General features: G+C 29.0%; 1 long non-coding RNA gene across 2 annotated transcripts; it reads right to left on the bottom strand.

Annotated features, from left to right (window-relative positions):
* Positions 1 to 797: 797 nt before the first annotated feature.
* LOC107451325 (uncharacterized) lies at positions 798 to 14,891 on the bottom strand. Of its 2 annotated transcripts, none has more exons than XR_006227031.2 (4): positions 14,702 to 14,891; positions 11,565 to 11,621; positions 8,257 to 8,326; positions 798 to 941 (listed from the first exon to the last, which is right to left on the bottom strand). It is a non-coding gene; the product is annotated as an uncharacterized lncRNA (long non-coding RNA). The 2 variants fall into 2 exon arrangements; XR_011636028.1 differs by lacking the exon at positions 14,702 to 14,891 and adding an exon at positions 13,236 to 13,305.
* Positions 14,892 to 17,757: the final 2,866 nt, after the last annotated feature.

Below are 17,757 nucleotides of genomic sequence, written 5' to 3' on the forward strand. Positions count from 1 at the left end.
TCTATCAAATGTTGCCCCTTATAGATGGGGTAATTATTGATCACTGGGGTAATTCCTGATCATTGTCATTTCTTCTTATAAATAGTATAAAAAATTGCTAATAAATAGCTAATTGACTTTTCTTAAATAACAGTTCATATTTATTAAGTGGGGCAACTATAAAATATATTTTAACTGTAATCACAAAATTTGTTTTTAACTGTATACAAGACAAATGAGTTCTGATTTTCACCATTTCTGGTTTGTCTTAACTTGCTTCTATCTTAATTTTATGCGTGTGCATTGATAGAATAATTTTTAAGTTTATAAATTAGCCTAATATAAATAAAAATATAATATAATTAGCCTAAATATAATATATATAATATAATTAGCCTAAAAAGGATACTTGCTTTTAGAAAGCAAAATTAGTGATTTTCTTTTAATGATTGAAAATAAAATTTTCTGTCCGTCAGCTGTTGACAAACCTTACTTAACTTTATACTTAGGATACAGAGGGGAACATTAATAGTCGTAAACCCAAAAATTGAGTCTGCTGTACAATGACGGTTATATAAATATGTATATACTCTTCATTTTAATTATTTAATTAGGGGCGTGAACAACTCGCTCTCTAGCTGTGAGTCAATCACTACACACCTAACGTGTCACGATAATTTTTAGAAGAACAAAACAATTATTTTTGGTCTAATTTTCATTAATACACATTTTAATAGCAAGCGTAAAAAGAGAAAATTTCCTCTGATCTTAACTATGCTTAAAAGGAGTCTTATAAATCTACATAGAAAAACAGTTACCATTACTACAGCTTCGGCCACACTAGTCAAAACATCAGGCCCCGTGAATGGAAAAGTATCTTTTGTTCAGTCAGGGCAAACAGTAGGACTTTAAAGCATTTGTCAGGTCCAACATTTTTCAGCAACTGAATAAAAGAAGCACCCCTTAAAAGAACAAAATTAAAAATGTGCAGATAAAAAGCTGAATATTTAGTAAGCCTAGGAGATAAAAATAAATAACTAATAAAGTATGCAATTAAAATTATAATTGTTTTTACAATGTTAAATTGAAGACATGTTAAATAATATTCTAAGTGAAATTTATTGAGTTAGGGAATTTAAGTACTTGGGTTCAGTTGTCACTGAAAGCAATGATATTATGCCAGAGATTAAGCAAAGACTAAATGCTAGAAATTGCAGTTATTTTGCACTTAAGAGATTGCTAACATCAAAAGTAATAACGAGACTTCAGGTTTATAAAACTATAATCAGACCAACCTTTATCTATGGATCAGAGACATTTACTCCAACCCAGAAACAAGAAAAAATGCTGATTACCTGGGAAAGAAAAATTCTTAGATCAATAAATGTAGGAATATCAGGGGATAAATGTACTAAGAGATAGTCCGAGTATTTCTGGAGTGGAAAAAGGCTCTAATTGAATTCAGAAAAAACTATATTTTTTTCAAAGGAAAAAACTAGGACACTTACGAAGATGATTGTTTAATCAAATGTGCTTCCTTTATGAATATGTTCTCCAGTGAAAAAAAAATTAAAGCTTTTGGTTTGAAATAAAGGTGATGCACTTCTTTTTCTCCACTTTAAATTAATACTTATTTTTTTTAAAAAAACTTTTCTTTTACAAAGATAAGTTGTTTTTTTACATACATTTAAAATAAATATATATTTTTTTTAAAATTTAAAATATCAAAAGAGATTACACTTAACAAATTTAATATATTAGGAGGCTTTGCCTTATTTGTGGACGAAATACATAACAACTAAAATTGGGAATAGTACTTATAACTATCTATTAAGTTTTCTTTTTCTTTTTAAAAATTTTACTATAAATATTGAGATTTATAACTTATTAAATGGCAAGATCATGTTAGTCCAACTATTTTTGGAGTGAGAAAAGTTTTAATTGAATTCAGAAAAAAACTTTCTTGTAAATATATCTATATATATCTATATATTCTCAATTTTTCGAATGATAATAATAACTGGGACACTTACGAGGTTGATTGTTTAATTAAAGATGACATAAAATGTGCTTTCTTTACAAATATGCTCTCCAGAAAAACAACGAAAGCTTGGGGTTTGAAATAAAGCTATCTTCCCCCGTTAAATTAATACTTCTTTAAAAAAACTTTTCCTTTAAAAAAAAAAACTTTTCATTTACTAAAAATAAGTTTATTTTATTTTACAAACATTAAAAATAAATAATTTTTTTACATTTAAGATACCTAGAGAGATTACACTTAACAAATTTAATATACTGGGAATCTCCGCTTTCCAACCCTCATAATTGATTTTTATTTCTTAGACATCAATATTTTCCATAAAAACACAGAATATTTCGTTAACATGTAAATAAATGAGAATCAATTTTACTTGTCCTATAACTAAAATAGGAAACTCTGCATTGAATTTTATTTTTAAAAATGTCACTATAAATGTTAAGATTTATAATGGGCAACACACTACTCTAGCAAGAATTTTTAAATTAAAGATATTAAGATTTTGTGCAGGAAAATTTTTTTTTTTTTACAATAATGGATAAATAGTCGATATTTAAAGAAAAATAAGCTGAAAAAAAACTGACTTAAGTTTGCAATAGCTTTTGAACAAATGCGAATTTTTAAAAAGGCTGAGAATAAATCAAAGTATAAAATGGTACAACTAGCTAATTAAATTTTACCTCTGCAATTACGTTTTACAGATAGTAGATTGACGAACATGTGTTTTTTTTCTTCTTTTTTTTACTACAAGTTTAACAGTTAATAATACTTAAACTAACAATCAAATCACATATACCTAATTCCTTAGAACATTTTGTGTACTATTCTTCACACCTTCGTAATTTTAAGTTTCTAAGTCTTCTAGATGTTAGGCAACACAGTATAATTTAAGGTAAATCAACAACAAAAACATGGGCAGGGGGAGAGAAAGAATTTGCAAAAAAGGCACTTAAAATTTCAATGCTTTTTAATCAAATTGGAATTTTAGAAAAAAAAAACAAACTCTGTGTTAAATTCATGTACAAATGTGGCCCTTTCACCATGCCAAATTTCAACTCAGTAATTGAATTCTTAAGGACTTTAGAGGGGCCTGTATGGCATTTTTTACAAGTTTAACAGTTAATAATTCTTGAACAAATAATAAAATGTCAATTTTTTTATAGCATCATAATTCCTGAACACTCTTCTACATGCCTTAGTAATTTAAGTTTCTAAGTGTTATAGTTTTTGGGCAGCAAATCAAAATGTAACATTAAGTTAAAAACACAAAATAGCGGTGTTGGAGTAGGTGGTAGCTCCTACGATATTTTTCTTTTGTACATAGAGATGATTACCTGAATATTTATCAAACATAATTCAATGTGACACCTAAACTAAATTCTATTTGCACTTACGTAAGTGGCAGATGTGTATCTCCTGGTTGGGCAAGCGTAATAGTATAATCAGAAAGCGAGAGGGAAAATACAACATGATCATTCATTTGCCTTCACTAGAATTCTTTTTTTTAAAGTAATGTGTCTTTAAATTTTATATTCAGATACTTTTCCTTATCCAAACATATCCATTAACAACATATTCAAATCATTATCTGATTCAATCAATTTCATAGATGACATAAATAAATAAGATACGTCAAAATTAGACGTTAGGATAAATGAGATATTTAGACAACAGTATAAACTAAACCTTTAAAATTTGGAGAACTATAAAATTATGGCATGCTTGAATTAAAATCCTTGGTTTTTGTATTGATGGGAAAGGAACTTCAAGCATGAAAAATTATTATTTTATACTAGTAAAATATTGTTTAAACCAGAGGTTCCTGAACCTTTTAGTTTCGCAGACCCCTTGCCATGTTTTTCCATTTTGGATAGACCACCTGCTTTCCTGATATTGATTTTTTTGTAAATTCATCAACTTAATTTTGTAATGTATTTTTGATAGCTGGTACAGTGCTACTCACTGTGAAATATTTAAATTTCTAACTGTAGTGAAGTATATTGCGAAAAAAAACCATGTTATTTTATACATTTATTAATTAAATTCAATCTAATTTAATATATAAATGGAATAAAATAATTCCACTATATAACCCGTACTCCGCTACAAATATTATAATTGCGGAAATAAGCTTGTATACAAAACCATAGTAGTGTATTGTCGGTCTGCTTATTACGTTTTCACATAAAAAGTAGGCAGCAAATCTCCGTGATCTTGTGCGTAGATAAAATTGGCAGTCTAGCTAGCTAAAGAGTTAACACAGGTTAGACTAAAATTTACCACAAAAAAATACTTTTTTGTTACAAAATAAAATCTTACACGCAGAGAAAATAAAAACTTACGCAGGCAGGGCTGCAGGCAACTGCTACTTTATAATAATTCAGTTTCATACATCAAAAAATAATCCTAATAACTTAAATTTTCATAAAATTTTTACTTCATAGCTACTTTTGTAAATTATGTAGAATGTAGATAGATATATGCTTTTATATTATAAGGTAATATAATGTAAGCAATTAAGTACTATCAGTGTATGTTGATTATTCCATTCATGAAATGCCAAAATTGAAAGTCACTACCTGCCCATATGAGATCCACTATCGTTGACCCCCATTTTCATTTCATGAACCCCCAATTTTTTTCCACTCGACATGGACCCCTTGCAGATTGTCATCGAACCCTGGGGGTCGATATAGACCACTTTGAGAATCACTGGTTTAAATTATTAAATATTGTTCAAATTATTGTTCAGAATTTTAAGACATACAATTAAAAGAAAAATGTTTTCAATACCAATTTATCATTATGGATTTTAAGCTTAGATATGTTTATTTTCAAAATATTTTAAAAATCTACAGAAAACTAATAAAGACCGATTAAGGATTGCCACTCAAATCTGAACAAAAAATTCCCTGTTACATATTATAAACAATATATTAAGAGGGAATACACAATCACTATGCTCATGTATGATCTATAGTAGGATAACTATACAGATTTTAACTGTAGGAAAAACTCAGAAATAAGGAACAGTTCAACAAACTATTTAAAAAAAAATAATGCTATGCCAATGACTGCACAATTGCAGTCATTGGCAGAAAGCCAATGACTAGTTTGCTTTAGCAAGAATTTTAAATTGATAAAATTTTTAAAAAAATAATAAAAATTCTTAAATCACAGAAGAGTTTAAAAGATAATTCCCTGTAGAAATGATGTTTTTTCTTTCATTTTTTGAAAGAACACCATAATTTTTAAAAAACATGATAAAATAGTTTTATATTCTAATAAAATATGCCTGAGTGGTGATTTTGTTAGGAATTCAGATATTTGGAACAGGATGAAATTGGGTAGAGGGGATTGCATTTTAAAAATTAGATTTTTTGGAAGTGGTGCAATTGGCAAAACATGGTCTTGGAGCATATTTAATAAAAAGAATTAAAACAAGAACTTAATAATAAGAGTTTTTAGTTTTGTTCATTAATAACATATCTTAATTTTTACACTTTTTTGAAGGTCCCTGCATAAACAAATTAAGTTTCCTTTTGGTATCTTCCAATGCTGCTAAATATTCTGCTATCCTCAACTTAGCCTCAGATAAGAGGATCTGTCCACTTTCTATAATCGACATGTCTTTATTATTTAACCCACCTTTAATATTTTTTTCAGCTGTGGCTAAGAGATCTTGAGAAGCCTTCAATTTCTTTAGCAAATCAATTTCAGCAGCTTTGAATCTGCTTTCCTCAGTTTCAGTGTTTTCACATTCTTTTCGCTTTCTTTTTTCTCAACCTCTAATCAAGCAGAATAATTTTTAAATGCTGCACTGGTCCCTTTAATCATATCTTTGTCAACTTTAAAGTTATTTAAATTCCCAGCTGATATGTGACAACTTGTCTCAACTATTAACACTATGCAAATTTAAACTTACCCTATTGTCAAGTAGCTTTTTATTCACACATATGAACAAAACTAAAACCTCTTTCAACATCGTCATTCCCATGTGGTATGCACAAAAGAGCTTTAAAAAGCTTTGTTATAAGAGGATATTTGATATTTCCCAAATTATTTTTCTTCACAAAATAGTCCAAGTGCACCCAAAAACACATCAAATCACAAGTCACAAAATAGTTCCAAAACACACCAATTGGTGCATATTCATTTGAGTCAGAAGAATAACCTTCTGGTTCTCCACATAAGAGTAACAAAGATGCCTCTTCTGGATTTATAATGAATGGAGTTACTGTTGCCAGGTATCTTATTGACTTAATAGAAGTGTCTTCCATTCTCATTACAGGATGCAACACTTTAAGATGGTACAGTAACCTATTTTCAAGAGGCAATGCTTTTAAGAACATTTTTGCTCATGCCATAGACCTGGCACCTAAATACATAGAATTTTTTCTTGAAGAAGATAAGGATGTCATTCTATTTGTGATATCTAGTCCAACATCTATTAAATTTGAATTTTAGCAAATTTCTGTGTTTTCTACATCCAAAGATTTTAGTCTTTTCCATTCAAACTAAGAAAAGCAGAACTCTTTAAAAAAACGCCCTAACAATGCTTAAACAAGAGACACCATTTCATCATACAGCAAGTGAATCAATGGTGTCTCAGTTTGGAAAAAACCTAAAAATGTATTTAATATAGCCGAAATATTTCTTAAAAATGAGCTTTTGCCAAAACCAATTTAAATAAATTCAATATTGAGTGGCTCATACTATTTTTTAAATTAATAATTACTTTATTTAATTCTGTAAATGGTAATTAAAAACTCTAACTATTACTTAAGGTTATCGAGTGTACGTCATTCAGCTGATTCCTTTGGCGCTAAGCACCATGCCTGGTGCCACAAGATAAATATGAAAATGTATGTATGATATTAAAATGACATGAATAAGAATGGTGATATTAGCAGTTTCCGCGATATTAGTAGTCAAATATTCAAAATTCTGAAAATTGACATCTGAGATTGCCACAGAATATCATTGTATCTGTTTGTCAACAAAACAAATAAGAAAACGAAGTCTCTATAGCAATAAATTTATTTTAAAAATATATTATGCTGGAAGACATACTCTCATAGAGTGATAAATGAGTAATGAAAAGAAAGAATAAATATAAAATAATCGGCTTCAACAGAAGTTAAATACACTTCAAACAGATAACGTTGTGATCCACACAAGAACGACCAACAGAAACTGGCCAATCCCCGCAGACCAAGGTGTTACCAACGTAAGTTGATTGCACGAGATCGTCTTCTTGAAAGACTAAAATCGAACCTATAACCTTTGTTATGTAATCAATTAAAATATAGATAAAATCCCTTTTAGCATTTATTTATCTAACAAAAATTCTACGAACCAAAAAGGTAAAATTGCAGGAAGAATCACACGTAAGTACACCTCTTGTTAACATGATTTAACAAAAGTTTCAACATTTTGTCCGATTATAGGATTTTGATTTGCGAAAAATCAGAGAAAAAGTGGAATTCTGCACATTTGTGGAAAACTCAAAAATCCTGTTCTACTTTTTAGAGCTAGGAGAACAATACAAAAAACAAAAAAAAAAAACAAATAATCAAAGAATTTGATATCCTGATGATGACCCCTCAGGATATCAAGTCACATTTGATGAATCTCTCTTCCTTGAGATAGATTTTCACTAAAATGTGTGATAAAATTGCAATGTATTATTTTGTAAATGGAAAACAGTTCACTAGGCAGAAATTTTCAGAAAGTTGACAAAATGGTATGGAAATGCAATGAATCATAATGTTCATTTTAAAAACGGTGCAAAATGGTACATGCTTGAAAATCGTGCGTCATGTAGATGAAAAAAAAATGGAATAAAATTAGAAGTTATGAAATTGATTGCTCTAGTCATAAATCAATTGCAACTTATGAGCTCTCATTAATATCATATAAAATCAGGATAAATGTTTTGATTAAAATAATATTGCTAAATAAACTTTATTTAATACAGTACATTAAAAAACTCTTTTGATATTATAATTATACTTAAACAAAATGCACTGAATTATGTTGAAATTGAGAATGTTGAATGAAACATAAATTATATTGAATGAAAAACCTCTTTTCAGTTTTATAATCTGTAAAAAAAAACATCTTATTCACAGAAAAAAAATATCTGATCTGATTCATTTTAAACAGTCATGTGCAAGTTCTGTTTGGTGAATTCTACTAGTGTGGCAATAAAATACTAACTATAAATGAAAACTTACCAGGTTTATAACAATATAGATCTGGCCGATTCATGGATTTTTTATAGCATAAATGGATGCCTGAACCAAGCTATTAAAAAAAAAAAGAATTGTATTATTTTGTATTAGTTTAAGGATAAAAAATTACACTTTACGAAATAATATCTACACACAAATATGAGAGTTAGTTTATTGAAAGAAATCTAAATTCAAAAGAGAAAAAATGCCTCTTAGCATCAAATCTTCAATACTTCAAAAGTACTTTTATATATTAATACCATATATGTTTAAGCATTTAAATATAAAAAATCATATTTTCAGTCTAAATCAAAAGAGATTTTCAATAATAAAAAATCTCTGTCTCAATAACCTAAATAATAACTACTACAAGAGAGAACTAAATTATTCGGGATGTTCGTAACCATCGCTATTCAGAATATCTGAGTTTCCCGGTTTTCTGGATTGACCAAAAAGTATCGTTAATCGATGTTTTATTGAACCCAAAGACAAGGAAAAAGTGTAACACATTTTAAAGTAAGAGATAAAATAAAAGCTGTCCTAAATTTAAAAAGAAAAAAAAATTTCAAAGAATAAAAAAATTTGCAAGTTTAGACAAGAAAAACAAGTTCAAGAAATACAAAATTCTCATATTTATTCTTTTTAATCTATATAAATATAAACAAAATCAGTATAATATAATATATATAATATAAACAAAATTAATGATTAAAAAACGCAATATATTTCATACCTAATAATACGAGGGGGGGGGCGACAAAAATAAAAGGAAAACTTATTAATCTAATTAAAAACAACACTTGAAAATTATCAAAACGAAAAGTTAGTTAAAAAAGGCACTAACATAAATATTAAAACCTGGAACAAGGCAAGATCAATAAGATCAGAGGAATTTAAAAAATAACCTAATGATAAAATTTATGAATAAAAAGAATTAATTTATTGAGTACAAAATTTATCCTGAAAAGAAAGAAAAAACTCAAACGTAGTGGAACAAAAAAAAGAAAACTGCAATCTGCTTCATAAAATAATCGTATGTTTAAATTAATACACAATTCGCCTTTTATTTATTTTTTTTATAAAAACACCATTTTTAATGAAAGCAGATGTGATTCCACATCAAGAAAAACTTGCAAATGATACCGCACTTCTAAAGAATCAGAATGTATTCAAAAGAAAAATATTGTTTCGTTAATCTATCTTAAATAGATAAATAAATTTTTCCTTTTTATTTCTCTTTCATCTTCTGTTCACTGATATGCATGAGCAATGCATTTTCCCCACCCCCTCCTAATTCAAAGAGAAAACGAAATCAGCATACCACTCCTCAGAGTTTGATTGACGGCAGCTTATTAGAAGAACGATTCTGAGAAAATAAAATGTTCCTCACTTCCCTACCCCCTCTTGATCTAAAGATCTTCAAGGTCAGGGAAGAAATGACATTTCTCAGGGCAAACAGGGAGAAAAATCCCCCCCTTTCCCCACATTTTCCTCTACTCAACTTAAAGAATGAGCCAAATTTCCACTTTTTTTCATTATCGTTCTAGTTTAAAATGGCCGGATAACCTAGCAAAATTTTCTCCGGTTATCTGGATACCAGATAAACGGTTCTCTACTGTATCTACAATTTTAGTAAAAAACATGTTTTAAAAACATGCATTTCAAAAATGTTTGTAAAGAAAAAACTTGTTACTTGGGATGACGTTATTGTTTCCATGGTACTCTATATTTTGATATGTTTCTTATTATTTATAACACCTATGAAAATTGTTTCAATCTAAAAAGCGATGTTACACAAACAAATGAACAGAGATAAATTCGAGCAATTGTGAATTGTCTAAAAGCTGTGATTAATTTATTAAGAAAGAACAGCAAAATGTAAAATATACAGAATCATCCAGATTATAGCATATTTTTTTAAAAAAATCAAAAGCTGCATTTGGATTACCTTTTTACAAATTAAAAATATTAGAAAGTATTAAAAACAGATCACACATAAAAAATAGTAGAGTGAACAATTCATGCTTAACTCACAAGCTATTAAATAAATGTGCAATAAAAATTTAGTATTTTGTGTTACAGTTTATGTAAGTATTATTTAACACATATTTTATAGCTAAAAATAATAAATTGTTTACTATCTTAAAAGACCTAATACAGAATTCATATTTAACTTTAAACTGGATCTTTAAAACATATTGATGAAAATACTTAACAGAAAAAAGATATTCATTGATTTAAAATCATAGGATCTTAACTATTTTAATTGTAATATTGATATTTTTAAACAAAAATAAGGATAAGACATTTCATCAAAATGTTTAATTAAATTTCAATTAACAGCAAAATAAGAATTTAATCAACAAACCAAAGCAATCTGCAAAACGATCAAAGAATTTCACCTCTACATATTTTGTACAGCAGTTGAAACATTTTATTTGTAAATAGCGTTTTATTTTTAAACATAAATTATTTAAACAAATACTTCCACGAATTCAGAAGAAAAAAAATATCCCTACTTGTTAGATCAAATTTCTTAAAAATATAATGAGCATTTGAAAATGGTATTTACTATTATAATGGACTCTTTCTATCCAACAACAGCATAGAAGGAGAAAACATATGAAAAATAATTATAAATATAGAACTAATTGAATGTTTCAGTTTTATAACATGCATATTGTTTAAAATCAGCTATAAATTGTGCTGAGTACCAACATCACAGCTATACGTTGTGCTAACTGAGCAAGCAGGGTTAACACTCAAATCTGGAAGGAAAAACAAAATTCCCTGTGTTTTCTGTGTACATATTATACACAATATATTAAGAAGCAACACAACAATTACTGTGCTCTTGTGTGAGCTATTTTGGGCTATTACACTAGTGTTAATTGCTAAAAAACTTAAGAAAAAAAAAAGAACAGATGAACATACTTAAATAATGCTATAAGAAATTTAAATAGTTTAGTATAGCTAAAATATCATCCTTAAATATCTCATAGATCACTTTTGAGTGGTTGAAATTTTTCAAAAGACGAAAATAAGAAACAAAATTCCGAGTTTGAAAAAAAAAAAAAATACTGCATTTTCCCCATTAATTAAGGAAGTGGAAAAAAGAGAAATAAACTAAATAAAAAGATGACAAGTATGCTTTAGGGGGTCATGTCAGCTCAAGAAAGCAAATATTCTGAAAGGTAAGTTATGAAGATAATTTCAATCAGAAGTCACTAAAAAGTAATAACTTATTAAAAGTAGTAATTAACATATATCGTATAGTATTTCACACCATTGGAGAAAAAAGAGATACTTACCACTCCTTTATTTAAATTTCTGTTGATTTTACAAAATGCATGAGGTGGATTTTCATTCTAAAAAATAATTTAATTTTTAATAACAATGTTAACATACAAATTATGTACATAAATTTAATGTTAAACATACAAATTTAGGGGGGGAAATAAGAAATTTATCCTTTTACAACATTAATATTCTCATGGCATTAAAACATAAATAATTCAAATTTACTTCAATTTAAATTATGGAAATTCTGATAAAATGTACTAATTTCAATTTATAATTATATACACATTAATATTCACAACGTGGTTTCTCAGTATGTTTTTTTAATACAGGTTGAGTCTAAATGGTTTGGTGGATGGTTAAGAAATAAAGTAAAGCAACATAACTTAGGATGCAGGATTATATCCGTGGGGAATGGCTAAAAGCAAAGATTAGATTAGCCTAGAGTGGTTGACCTGCTTGTTCGAGAAATCTAACATAAAATTGAAATTAACAGTGAATAAATATGAAAACATTTATTGCTTAACAGCCTCAGAAAATGCAGATTATGCAATCTTGGTCCAGGTGCACCAAAATGATGTCTAATAAAAGAAAAATTGTTTTTAATTGATTTAAATGTTTACAGGAAGGGAAATAAACCACACTAGGATTATGACAAAGGAAATTCGATTTGGCAATAAACTTGTGTGGCATACCATTATATATAAAGTATATGTGACAATCATTAATATCAAGCATTAGCGACTGATGCTGGTGAACGACTGCCTATGAGAAGATTCAGAATTAAAAATGGCAGTTCATTTACAAAGATTTTGGTAAGCAAAGGATCTGTCCCAATTTTATCCAACACAAGGAAAGAGGTGTGGCATCAGTGCCTCAATCAAACCAAAAAGAGGTACACGCAGACCCATTATAGCAACTTAATCAAAGATTTTATTTTAAATTTATAACCGTTGACGAATAGCCAACCCAATTTTTAGGTTTACGGCTACTAATATTCAACTAAGTATCATTGTAATTTTGAACCCAATCCAGCAGACAAGGGGACCAGGATTGGGAGAAATTTGCCATCGTGGAGGACTTTTAGATTAATTACACGCATTTGCGTTACATGGTCAGGAAAGCCATCAAAACCTCCCATGGTTAGCCTGACGGGAAAGGGACTCTAACCCATGATCTGGCTACGACTGAGGATATTTTACGTCGGCACTATGGTTGGTGCGAGCCGGGCGCAGAATTCGCATTGACCAGCTGTTGCTGAGATTCGAATATGGTTCACTGATTGGAAGGCGAACACTCTATCCCCTGAGCCACCATGACTCTTAATCAAAGACTACCATAAGTGCTGAGTGGGTAATTGGTGTTGCTTTTTAAGGTTGCTTGTTATTTTGTTTTCATGTTTCTTTTACTAGCTTAATGCCTTCATTCATCTAACTTTGTAGGCATTCCTTGTAGATTACTTACACTTTGATAAAAACAAAATCATATGCAATTTCACTATATTCTCACCGTTTAAGAGATATTTTTAATAATTCAACAATACTACTGAAAAATTTTAAATAAAAAGTAAAAGAAATATAATTGGATGATATTAGTGGGAGAGAATAATAAAATAGATATATTAAATCTATTAAAAGACATAATTTTTAATTTATTGGATTTCGAAAAAGGTTCAAGTATACCCTTTCGACAGAATTCACCTCTATTAGCATGCACTTTCAATTTTCTATGCAGAAGTCATTATTAACTCAACCTAATACCAAAGAAAATGCTAGATAGATAAATACATCAAATCTTCATTGTTATTATTCATGAAAGAAAATTATGGCAATAGTACAAAAATAGTCACTGGCCTAATAACAAAAAGATTTCTAAAGTATGTACATATTTTCAGATTCACTCACATGCATCTATTAAATTAAAAATAGATAAATAAAAATTAAAAATACACCATCTAACACTTATTCATTTATTGAATAAAATAAATTTAATAAACTACATAGGCACATTTTATAAACTAATATTAAAAACTGCAAATGAGGCAATGAAATTTAGCATTATATAAAGCAAAATTTTATAATTATAAAAAATTTAATAAGCAGGTTAAAAATTAAACATTTACTCTAGATCATTATATTAAATATTAATCAAAAAAAAGTTATTAAAGTGAATTTAGATTATTAACTAAAGAGAATATATAACATTCACAATCATGAATAAGTATGTTATTTTATGAGAGCGACACAGTAAAAAAACAACAAACTAAATTAGTATACCATCCCGTTACAGTCTATTGACTGCAATGGTCAGCTGGTCAAGCAATAATTTTTTAACTAGTAAATGTTTTTTTTTAAAAACTCACCCCCCCCCAAGAAATACAAAAAAGCCAAACTTTAAGTGTCTCACACTTGAAGAAAATCTATAATTTTAAACTACATGTGACATCTTGCTTTGAAAAATTAAAAAGGCTCTAGAACAAACAAATAACTTGAATATTTGGCATACTTTTTAAAAATTGCCAATTTAGCGACATTTTTTCACCCATATTAAAATCATCCAAACAAATGCCTTACTCTCATATTTTGCAAATTTTTATGAGCTAAGGTAATTGGAGTTTTTAAATGTTAAAAAATTAGAGCATAAATACTTCTCATTTTCCCAAAACTATGGCTTTTCTCCATATTGATGTTTTCTGTTATATTCAGAATAAGCATAGATGGAGCTGGCTAAAGATAGGTCAAACTTAACCTAACAGTCATGAATAACTGTTGAATACTCACAACAGCAATTTAAAACAAATTTAAAAAAAATAATAAAGAAATTTCTATTTGCAAAAAAAAAAAAAAAAAAAAAAAAAAAAAAAAAAAANAAAAAAAAAAAAAAAAGAATCATTTCATGTGAATGAGCTTTTAAAAATGCAGCCTTAATGTTAGTTTGGAGCAGATTTTAGAGGTCTGAACAAACAAACCACCAATATTTTAAAGACCTTGCATGGCGTTACCTTCTAAACTTTTTAGAATAAATCTGCAGGAAAAAAAAACTTTTTCACACAATAAAAAGCAATTTTTAACAAATTTTTAGCTATGTGTTTAAACTGATATTGGAAGCTCAATAAAAGGAGACAATAGAAGAAGCAAAGATAAATTACCTTATTTGCTAATATGATACACATATCAGTAACAACTAGTTGATTGCAGGGAGCATTTTCAGGTGCCCTCCGATATGTAATAAAAGTTTTTGATCACATTCGCTAAATGACCACCTGCTGCATTTAGGACCACTTCACTGCCAGCCATGACTTTCTCCTTTCCTTCATAAAGTACCCTGGAATAATATTTAATCAAATTAATACAATACACAATCAATAAACAATAAAGTAAACAAAATGCAATCGTTATTATTATTTTTTTAGAAATTAATAAAATAGATACTTTGTGAAAAAACAACTGCCCATTATTTTAATTTCCGTAGGTACCACTTTGAACTTTTGCTTCAACACATACCATCAAAATGCACTCAGCACATCATCAAAATGCACTCAGCAAACTGCCAAGCTAAATTGACAAAACTTTGTTAAATTGGTCCCTTTAAAACAAGTTGTTGGTTTTAATAGGGAATTTATTTAGTTTCACTTATGAGAATAAACTGGTTTTCTGTTAGTTACTTATTTTAAGCAATAAAAGAGACAGCAAATTAAAAAGGCAATTCAAACAAATATTAATACATACTGATTTAAGGAATACATCGAGACCTAACGTTTTGTTCATGTAAGGAGTAATTCATGATATCAGGGTGAAAAACAAAGAATAAAAAATTTCAGAACTTGCAGCTCAATTAATCAACAACACAATCCAATACATCAGCAGTTTCACACAACTTTTTTTCAACCTTTTAACTTTTAAGTTATTTTGATGATTTGGGTACATAAATTATAAATTTTTTTTTCATTGCAAAAATCAAATGTTTAGAACAAAATCAAATATGTTCACGCCTTGCCTTGTTACTTAATAGATGGCGCTATTAATATACATATACATTTTTACTTCTCTTCTTTTTTAATAAATACAGTCCATGTCGTCGTGAAGTGTGGTGCTTTTGTTTCTTGTGTAGAGATTTTCTTGTGTGTGTATAAAACATTTGGTCCGACATGAGCTCGGAGGTGTTAGTCAGTGATTAGGGAATGTATTTTGTGAATTTAAAATTGTGATAGAGGTCAGTGAAGTGTCTCTTTAAAAATAAAATAAAAATCGTGATTTCACATGTGTGTTGCGTAGGGAGTTATAAATTATGGCTTATTAATTAGATTCTCAAAAGGTAGTGGTGTTAGTTTGTTGTGATTTTCAGGGTAAGTGGAATTTCGATTAGTTGTAATTTGAGAATTGTGTTGCTTGTTTTATTGAATTGAACTGGTTTAGCTTTCGTTTCTGCCTAGTTTGGTTTATATCTTTTTTGTTTTATTCGATTGTGTTTTTTGTTTCTTTTTGGTCTGCGTTGAGTGTTTTTGATATGTATTGCCTTAGTAGAGTTGCTTTCGTTTTGTGTGTTGTTTACATTGTTAAGTAATTTCGTTTAGTAATTGCCTTCGATTTGGGTGTGGAGTTCAAGTGATAGCATTTCTAATTTAAAAGTGTTGTTTTAGCAGTGAGGGGTATTAAAATGGCACTTAAGTTGAATTTTAAAAAAGATGAGTTGATTATGATTGCTCAGGAATTAGGTTTAATAATTCCAGATAATCCTAAAATAGTAGATTTAAAGCTCTTAATTGAAAATAGTGATATAGTTAAAACTGATATTGAGTTTGTGCGTGATCTAATTGGGCATGTTTTAGAGGAAAAAAAGGAAAGGTTAGAAAAAGCTAAACAAGAATCGGAACAGGAAATAGAGTTAGAAAGATTAAAGTTAGCTCAATTAGAAAAACAGTTAGAGTTGGCAAAAATTAGTGGTAACCTAGCTAATGCACCTCAGACTACAGTGAATGGCGAAACAGATTCAGATAGTTTGGAAAGTTTAATCAAAAGTGTTAAGGTTTTAACAATTTCAGTGCTGGCTAAGTCAGAATCGTTTAATTTATTTTTCAATTTGTTAGAAAAAGCATTCGAAAATAAATCAGTGCCTAATAAATATAAAGCCGAAATTCTGTTAAATCTTTTAGGAGATAGAGTTAATAATTTATTAGTGTATGTTAGTCAGGGAGATTTGTGTGATTACGAAAAGTTAAAAAATTTGGTTTTAAAAGAATTTGAACCTACTCCCCAAGAATGCCTGAATAATTTTAAAAGGGCTAGAAAATTACCGTCTGAAAGTTATGTCCAGTTTGCTTCTAGACTATGTGCATCCTTTGACTATTACTGCCAAATACGTAAAGTTACGGATTTTAAATCTTTATGCGATCTTATTGTTTCTGATAAAATTTTCGAAACCCTTGATCGGGAATTAATGACTCACATTGGGATTAAGCAAGGTGAAACCTTTTTCTTACCTCACCAACTTGGACGTGAATGTGATATTTACTTATCATCGAGAGGTAAAGGTACAAATGAGTTAATCAATCGGAATAGTGCTGGTGAAATAAAACGCGTGGGAGGAAATAAATTTCAGAAGTATTCCCCTTTGCGTGCTGACAAAAATATATCTAAAGTGTTTGTTGCGGAGACTAATAATTCGAAGTGTGTTCTGTGCAGAAATATACATCCCCTCGCTACCTGCCCCCAATTTAAGACTATGTCAGTATATGAGAGAATTGAGGTATTGAAAGGGAATAATCTTTGTTTTCGTTGTTTCGCACCCCACAGGTTAAGTGAATGCCCTTCAAAGAAAAACTGTTTCTGCTCTAAGCCTCATCATACGATGATTCATTTCCCGCGTGAATATTTTAATCATCCCACTTCTCAATTCAAATTAGATGCCCCAGCTTTCGTTCCAAGGAAGAAAGAGGAAACTTCGGAAGTGACATCGCAACCGCAAATTGTAGCGACTAGCCTTGAGAAAAACAAACCTAAAAACGTACTTCTGAGTACAGTTCGCGCACATGTTAAAAATAAATTTTCTGAGTGGATTGAAGTTAGATGTTTGCTGGATGTTGGGTCTCAATCATGTTTGTGTACTAAGGCGTGCGCGCAGAGGTTGCAATTAAAATTGGAGAAAATAAATACCGTGGTTTCGTGTGTTAATGATGCAACTATGGTAGTGAACAATTGTGTTAGA

This window comes from Parasteatoda tepidariorum, unplaced genomic scaffold, assembly GCF_043381705.1.
Source record: "Parasteatoda tepidariorum isolate YZ-2023 unplaced genomic scaffold, CAS_Ptep_4.0 HiC_scaffold_979, whole genome shotgun sequence".
In the NCBI taxonomy this organism is placed as follows: Eukaryota; Metazoa; Arthropoda; class Arachnida; order Araneae; family Theridiidae; genus Parasteatoda; species Parasteatoda tepidariorum.